Source organism: Triticum aestivum, chromosome 7D (genome assembly GCF_018294505.1).
Source record: "Triticum aestivum cultivar Chinese Spring chromosome 7D, IWGSC CS RefSeq v2.1, whole genome shotgun sequence".
Taxonomy (NCBI): Eukaryota; Viridiplantae; Streptophyta; class Magnoliopsida; order Poales; family Poaceae; genus Triticum; species Triticum aestivum.
In genome coordinates, this window is record NC_057814.1 from 94773784 (window position 1) to 94781949 (window position 8166).

Below are 8166 nucleotides of genomic sequence, written 5' to 3' on the forward strand. Positions count from 1 at the left end.
GTGGGCCCGAGCTCGCCCAGCCGCCGCCGCGGACGCCGCCCCCGCCGCCCCTCCCCGTCCGGCGCCTCTTCCTCTTCCTCTCCTCTCCTCCGGCCTCCTCCGCTCCGGTGAGAAGCTCCAGCGCCGGCGACCTCGAGCAGAAACTCCGGCCGGTCCCGATCCAGTCAACCCCTAAGGTTGACCCCGAGATCCCCCCGAAATATTTCCAAGTCATATTATTTTACAGTATGTGCACCTGTTCAACGCATCATAACTCTCTGCATATAGCTCCGTTTCGTGCGTGTAATATATATAAATGTTCGTCTGGTGATGGTCTACATTTTGTTCCATTGCACCATGTTCATTTGAGTCCATCTTGATGCCCAAATCTCTGGTGCAAGAGTGCTAGTTGCTGTTATCTGCTGTTACTTATCAGAACTTGGTGAATTGTTATTTTTGTTGCATTTAATCTGTGCATCTTATGGGCATGAGCTCTACATGTGTTTTGTTGTATGCCATGCCATCTTTTCATTGGTGTATGCCATGTATTTTTGTAATATCTGTGGTGACTAGCACAAGCATGCAAACTAGGCTTCCTAATGTTTCTGTTTTCAGAGACTTTGTGATTTCTCTAAGTCTTTGTCTGCTGTTATTTTGTTGCTATGTATCCATGTGGCTACAGAGAGATCTATGCTTATTTTGGAGATGTCCAGTAAGGAAGTTTTGTAGATATTGTTATAATTGATCCATTCCGGCCCTTGTTTGCAATTATGGAGTGCCATAGCATGACTCAATCGTGCTCTACTTTTGCTATAAAATATTTCTGGCAGATTGTTAACATGATATCCAATTTTGCCAAGCTTGTTGTAGTTGTTTCATACATGCTATGTATTTGCTCTTGCCATGGATAGCTTCAACAACATGCCATCTTGCTGTAGGTGTACTTGTTTTGTCATGCATTGCTTTTTGGTGAGTGCATCAAGCTCACAAAGATGCCCTCATAATGTTTGTTTCTGCCATGCTCTGTTTTCTGCCAAGTCTGAAATCTGTTAACGAAACTTGCTATGTTTATATGGTTGTCATCATATCTTCTAGCTCTTTTTGGCTTATGGTCAGTAAAAGACTTTTGTCATATGCATTTAGTAGAATACTGCCATGGCTTGTTTCGCTATGTTAAGTTCCTGTAGCATGTTGATTTCGTGCTCTGAACATTGCTACCTGATGCTGTTTCTGTCATGTCCAGTAATTTCTCTAAGTCTGTGAACCTGTTATCTTTTGCACTTTTGCCATGCTTGTTTGAACCTGTTATGTTCTGATCTAGCCGTAGCTCAGTGTTCATCTTTTGTCAAGCATCTCCTGTAGAATACTGCCATATGCTTTGTTGCTACGTTGGAGTGCTGCAGCATTGTTACTTGTTGCATTCTAAGTGTTATCATGCTGCTAATTGCAGATTCGTGTCATTCTTGTTTTGTTTGCCATTTGCAAACCGTGCATCCGTTTCCGGTGATCTTTATATCGATTTTGACCGAAATCATATCATCTTTCCAGTGGCATGCTTGGTTTGCCAAGTTACTTCCTTGTTCATCATTTTCCTTCCGGAGCACGCATATGCATCGCATATCATATATTGCATATCATTCATGTATTGCATCATGGTGTTTGTGCATTTCCCGTGATTGATTGTGGTTCCATTGCTTGTGTTCTTGTCTTGGGTAGATCCGAAAGACGAGTTCGTGAACGAGGAACCTGTTGAGTACGCTTACGAGGATCACGCTTTCGACAACTCTGAGAACCTTGGAGGCAAGATGACCATACCTTCAAAATCACTTCTATCTTTGCTTTGCTAGTTGTTCGTTCTATTGCCATGCTGCGCTACCTACCACTTGCTATATCATGCCTTTCATATTGCCATGTCAGCCTCTAACCACCCTTTCCTAGCAAACCGTTGTTTGGCTAAGTTACCGCTTTTGCTCAGCCCTTCTTATAGCGTTGCTAGTTGCAGGTGAAGTTGAAGTTGGTTCCATGTTGGAACATGGATATGTTGGGATAGCACAATCTCTTATTTAATTAATACATCTATATTTTGGGTAAAGGGTGGAAGGCTCGGCCTTATGCCTGGTGTTTTGTTCCACTCTTGCCGCCCTAGTTTCTGTCATACCGGTATTATGTTCCTTGAGTTTGCGTTCCTTACGCGGTTGGGTGATTTATGGGACCCCCTTGACAGTTTGCCTTGAATAAAACTCCTCTAGCAAGGCCCAACTTTGGTTTTATCATTTGCCACCTAAGCCTTTTTCCCCCGGGTTTTCGCGAGCCCGAGGGTCATCTTTATTTTAGACCCCTGGACCAGTGCTCCTTCGAGTATTGGCCCAAACTGGGCGATGTCCGGCGCCCCCTGGGCAACCAGGGTCTATGCCAACCTGACGTCTTGCCCATCCGGTGTTCCCTGAGAACGAGATATGTGCAGCTCCTATCGGGTTTTGTCGGCACATTCGGGTGGCTTTGCTGGTCTTGTTTTACCATTGTCGAGATGTCTTGTAAACCGGGATTCCGAGACTGATCGGGTCTTTCCGGGAGAAGGTTTATCCTTCGTTGACCGTGAGAGCTTATGATGGGCTAAGTTGGGACACCCCTGCAGGGTAATATCTTTCGAAAGCCGTGCCCGCGGTTATGAGGCAGATGGGAATTTGTTAATGTCCGGTTGTAGAGAACTTGTCACTTGACTTAATTAAAATACATCAACCGCGTGTGTAGCCTTGATGGTCTCTTCTCGGCGGAGTCCGGGAAGTGAACACGGTTTAAGTTATGAATGACGTAAGTAGGAGTTCAGGATCACTTCTTGGTCATTTCTAGATGACGACTGTTCCGTTGCTTCTCTTCTCGCTCTCTTTTGCGTATGTTAGCCACTATATATGCTAAGTGTCTGCGGCAGCTCCACCTCATTACACCATCCTTTCCTATAAGCTTAAATAGTCTTGATCTCGCGGGTGTGAGATTGCTGAGTCCTCGTGACTCACAGATTCTACCAAAACAGTTGCAGGTGCCGACGATGCCAGTACAGATGACGCAATCGACCTCAAGTAGGATTTCGACGAGGAACGTGGTCGTTATTATGTGTCTTTTCGTGATGATCAGTAGAGGAGCCCAGTTGGGACGATCGGGGATCTAGCATTTGGGGTTATCTTATTTTCATTTGGATCTTGACCGTAGTCGGTCTATGTGTGCATTTTGGATGATGTATGGATTATATTTATGTTTTGTGTGAAGTGGTGATTGTAAGCCAACTCTCGTTATCCCATTCTTGTTCATTACATGGGATTGTGTGAAGATGACCCTTCTTGCGACAAAACCACAATGCGGTTATGCCTCTAAGTCGTGCCTCGACACGTGGGAGATATAGCCGCATCGTGGGCGTGACAAGTTGATAATCAGAGCCATCCCCGACTTAGGAGCCCCCTGCTTGATCGAATCGCTGGCGTTGTTGAGTCTAGAACAAAAATGTTTTGAGGCTTAGGATTATATATATCGGAGAGTAGGATTCTTTTTACTCCTCAGTCCCTTCGTCGCTCTGGTGAGGCCTCCTGACGTAGAAGTTTTGACTCTTCTCTCCTCAAATTTCACTAAAAAAAAATTTAGGATCACGCGGGTATCTTAGAATCGTTCCGATGGTTTTGTGATGAGAACATTGTTCTTGGTGCCTCCTGACATTTAGGGGTTGTGGCAGTGTCCCCGGGAGTTGAGCTCCGAGGTGTTGTCGTCACAATTTTATCGTTGCAGTTCTCGAATACCTGAGTTTCGCCGACATCGAAATCTCTTTTATGCAGTTGTTGGTGAGATCACCTCGACGCCACCCAGTACTGGGGCGGGAGTTCGGGAGTATTGCCATAACTCGTATAACGGATGCTTTTCGAAGGTTGAGGTACACGATTTCCGAAGGTTTCTTGGTTATGTGTTGACGGATGGATACAGCTGGATCTAGGGATTGCTAGTTTGGGTGATATATTTTGTGTCCCCTGTATGCCCAACACCAGATTGCATAACCAGAAAGTTTCGGGAGTTTATAAGTGGGAATTCAAGTAGCTCCTAGGATTTCTTTCCGACAGACGCATGATATGAGATTGGGGTTCGACGTCTAGTGGTCCGCCTTTCCACGGTTGGTCTTACAGTGGTCTCGTAGTGTCTTAAAGAGTTCGTGGCTATGCCGACTCGGGGACGCTTCGTATGTCATGTGCACTGCCTTGTACATGATGGTGCCGTACGATCGAGCCCGTGTGGGCCCCACCACGAAAACTTTGGACGAAATATCTATCATATGTTTGTTCCGGCTTATTCTGCAAGCCAATACTTTGTTTTGTTTTGAATTGTGGTATCCGAGTTGCTTCGAAGTTTAATGTTGATTCCATATCTTTTTTTTAAGTGGCTTCTCAACTTATGGAAGTGTGATGATTTACTATGGAATTCATTCGTTCATCCTCGTTCGAATGTTTATTGTGAAGACTATATGTTGCAATTTCTATCCGTTGATTCTACTTGTCTATTTCTCTATCAAGATGCTAACGGATGTCACCCTCTTCAGGATGGCTCCGCCAACGCGTCAGAATCCGGAACGGAATGATGGGAGTCAGGCGAACCCTCCGCCACCACCTCTGCCTCCGGAGGCATGGCAAGCTATCATGGCAGCCACCAACGCCAATGCTCAGATGATTCTGCAACTCTTGCAAGAACACACCCAAGGGCAAGGCAATCAAGGAAATCAAGGTCAAGGCAACAATCAGCCTCATTTCGCTACCCTCGACCAGTTTCTCGCAAATCAGCCCAAGTCTTTCAGCTACTGTGCTGAGGCCACGGATGCCGATGATTGGCTCGTGGACATCAACAAGCATTTTGAATGTAGCAATGTCAGGCCTGAGGACTATGTCAAGTTCGCTTCTTTTCAACTCAAGGACCAAGCTGCTGATTGGTATCAACAATACAAAGATTCCAGAGGAGGTCGTGTGATTACTTGGACTGACTTCTGTCGGGACTTCAAAGCGCACCACATTCCACAAAGTGTTGTTGAGAGCAAGCGTGAGGAGTTCCGCAATCTCAAGCAAGGCAACATGTCTGTGTATCAATTCAACATCCAGTTTCAGAAACTTGCTCGCTTCGCTAAACAAGACGTTCCTGATGAAAAGAGCATGATCTATCATTTCAGAGGTGGCCTTAGAGAGGATCTGCAGTTAGCTCTCGTTCTTGTTGAGCCTACTCAGTTTGATCAATTCTACAATATGGCACTGAAGCAAGAGGCTGCTCAGCTCAAGTGTGAGGCTTCTAAGAAGAGAGTCAGAGACGCAGTTCAGTCTTCTTCTTCCTCACTAGTGGCTGCTAAGCAACAGAAGTTCTGGTTGCCTCCTCCTCCTCCGTTTCGTCAGCCTTACCAGCAGAAGAACAAAGGTGGCCATGGATCTTCCCACTCTTCCAACTCTAGTTATCAGAACAAGTCTCAGAATCAAGCTCCAAAGTCGAATGCTCCTTATCATCGTCCACTCTCAGAGGTGACTTGCAACAAGTGTCAGCAGAAAGGTCACTATGCTAACAAATGCTTCAACCAAAGGCGTCTTCCGCCTCCTCCTCCTGTCAGATCTTCCAGCAATGCAGTGGTCAAGCATAATCCAAAGTCTGCAAAGGTGAACATGATGAATGCAGCTCAAGCGGAGGAATCTACTGATGTGATAATGGGTAATCTTCCTGTTAATGATATTCCTGCAAAAGTCTTGTTTGATACTGGTGCATCTATTTCTTTCATATCAAGACCTTTTGCATCCATGAACAATTTGCATACTGTTGATCTGCCTAAGCCGATAGCGGTTTCCTCTCCGGGTTTATTCACGAATACCAAAATGATGGCTCCGGATGTTTCTATCAAGATGGGCAACTATAAATTTTTATCTTCTCCAATGGTTCTTGGTGACTCGGATATTGATCTAATTCTCGGGATGGACTGGCTTTCTAAGCACAAGGCTCAACTTGATTGTGCTGCCAGGGAGATTCATTTGACACACTCTTCTGAGGATGTTATCATTTATGCCGCTCGTGATGAAACCATTTGGTTATTTTCTCTCAATGAGAAGGGTGAATTGAATGCCATCTCTCAGATTCCAGTCGCTTGTGAGTATCATGATTTCTTTCCAGAAGAGCTTCCGGGTATGCCTCCTCACCGGCCAGTTGAGTTCGTTATCGATCCTGAGCCGGGCACTGAACCCGTTTGCAAGCGTCCATACAAGCTGGGACCCAAGGAGCTGAAGGAATTGAAGAAACAGCTTGATGAACAAGAGCGTCTGGGTTTGATCAGACCGAGTTCATCTCCATGGGGTTGTGGTGTTCTTTTTGTCCAGAAGAAGGATGGCACGGACCGACTTTGTGTCGACTACCGTCCATTGAACAAGAAGACAATCAAGAACAAGTATCCACTTCCCAACATCAATGAGCTATTCGAGCAACTTAAAGGTGCTAAAGTATTCTCCAAGCTTGACCTTCATATGGGTTATCATCAGATTCGCATTCGTGAAGAAGATATTCCTAAGACAGCATTCAGAACAAGCTTTGGTTCTTATGAATATAGTGTCATGTCTTTCGGCCTTGTCAATGCTCCTCCAACATTCTCTCGGATGATGAATTTCATCTTCAACCCCTATACCAATGAATTCGTCCTGGTGTATCTCGATGATATCTTGGTCTTCTCCAAGAATAAGAAGGATCATGCCAAACATTTGCGATTGGTGCTCGACAAGCTCAGAGAGTATCAATTCTATGCGAAGTTCTCAAAATGTGAGTTTTGGCTTGATGAAGTTCTTTACCTTGGTCACATCATCTCTGCCAAGGGCATCGCTGTTAATCCCGAGAAGGTGTCCGCAATTGTGAATTGGGAACCTCCTCAGAATGTCAAGCAGCTTCGCAGTTTTCTTGGTCTTGCAAGCTATTGCCGAAGATTCATTGAGAATTTCTCTAAGATTGAAAAGCCTCTTTCCAACCTCCTCCAAAAGCATGTGAAGTATGTCTGGTCTCCTGAGTGTGACGTTGCTTTCAACACTCTCAAAGAGAAACTAGTCACAGCTCCTGTCTTAACTCCTCCTGATGAATCCAAGCCATTTGAAATTTTCTGTGATGCTTCTCTTCAAGGTCTCGGTGCTGTGTTAATGCAAGAGAAGAAAGTTGTGGCCTATACCTCTCGTCAGTTGAAGCCCAATGAGAAGAACTACCCCACTCACGATCTTGAGTTGGCGGCAGTTGTCCATGCATTAATAACGTGGAGACATCTCTTGTTGGGAAGAAAAGTGGACATATTCACCAATCACAAGAGTCTCAAGTACATCTTCACTCAGCCCAACCTCAATCTCAGGCAGACTCGATGGGTCGAAATGATTCAAGAGTACAATCCGAGTATTGAATATACTCCAGGCAAGGCCAATGTCATTGTAGATGCTTTGAGCAGGAAGGCTTATTGCAACAGCTTAATTCTCAAGCCATTCCAATCGGATCTTTGTGAAGCTTTCCGCAAGCTGAATCTCCAAGTTGTTCCTCAAGGCTTTCTTGCCAACCTCATAGTCTCTCCTACTTCGGAAGATCAAATTCGTGAGGCACAACTCCTGGATACCATGGTGAAGAAGGTGAAACGTGGTATCGACAAGGGTCTTTCCAAATACAAGTGCTATCGCATTGATGACAGAGACACTTTATTCTTCGAGGACCGGATTGTGGTTCCTAAAGGTGATCTAAGGAAAGTCATTATGAACGAGGCGCACAATTCTCTTCTTTCTATTCATCCTGGAAATACGAAGATGTACCATGACCTCAAGCAGTCGTATTGGTGGACTCGAATGAAGCGAGAAATTGCTCAATTCGTGAATGAATGTGATGTCTGTCGAAGAGTGAAAGCAGAACACCAACGACCAGCTGGTCTCCTCCAACCTCTTGCTATCCCAGAGTGGAAGTTTGATCATATCGAAATGGACTTCGTGACTGGATTTCCCAAGTCCAAGCATGGAAATGATGATATCTTCGTTGTCATTGACAAGCTTTCTAAAGTGGCTCATTTCCTTCCAATCAAAGAATCTATCACAGCAGCGCAGTTGGCAGAGCTATACACCTCCAGGATTGTCTCCTTGCACGGCATTACACAATTGATTTCTTCATATCGTGGAAGCATCTTCA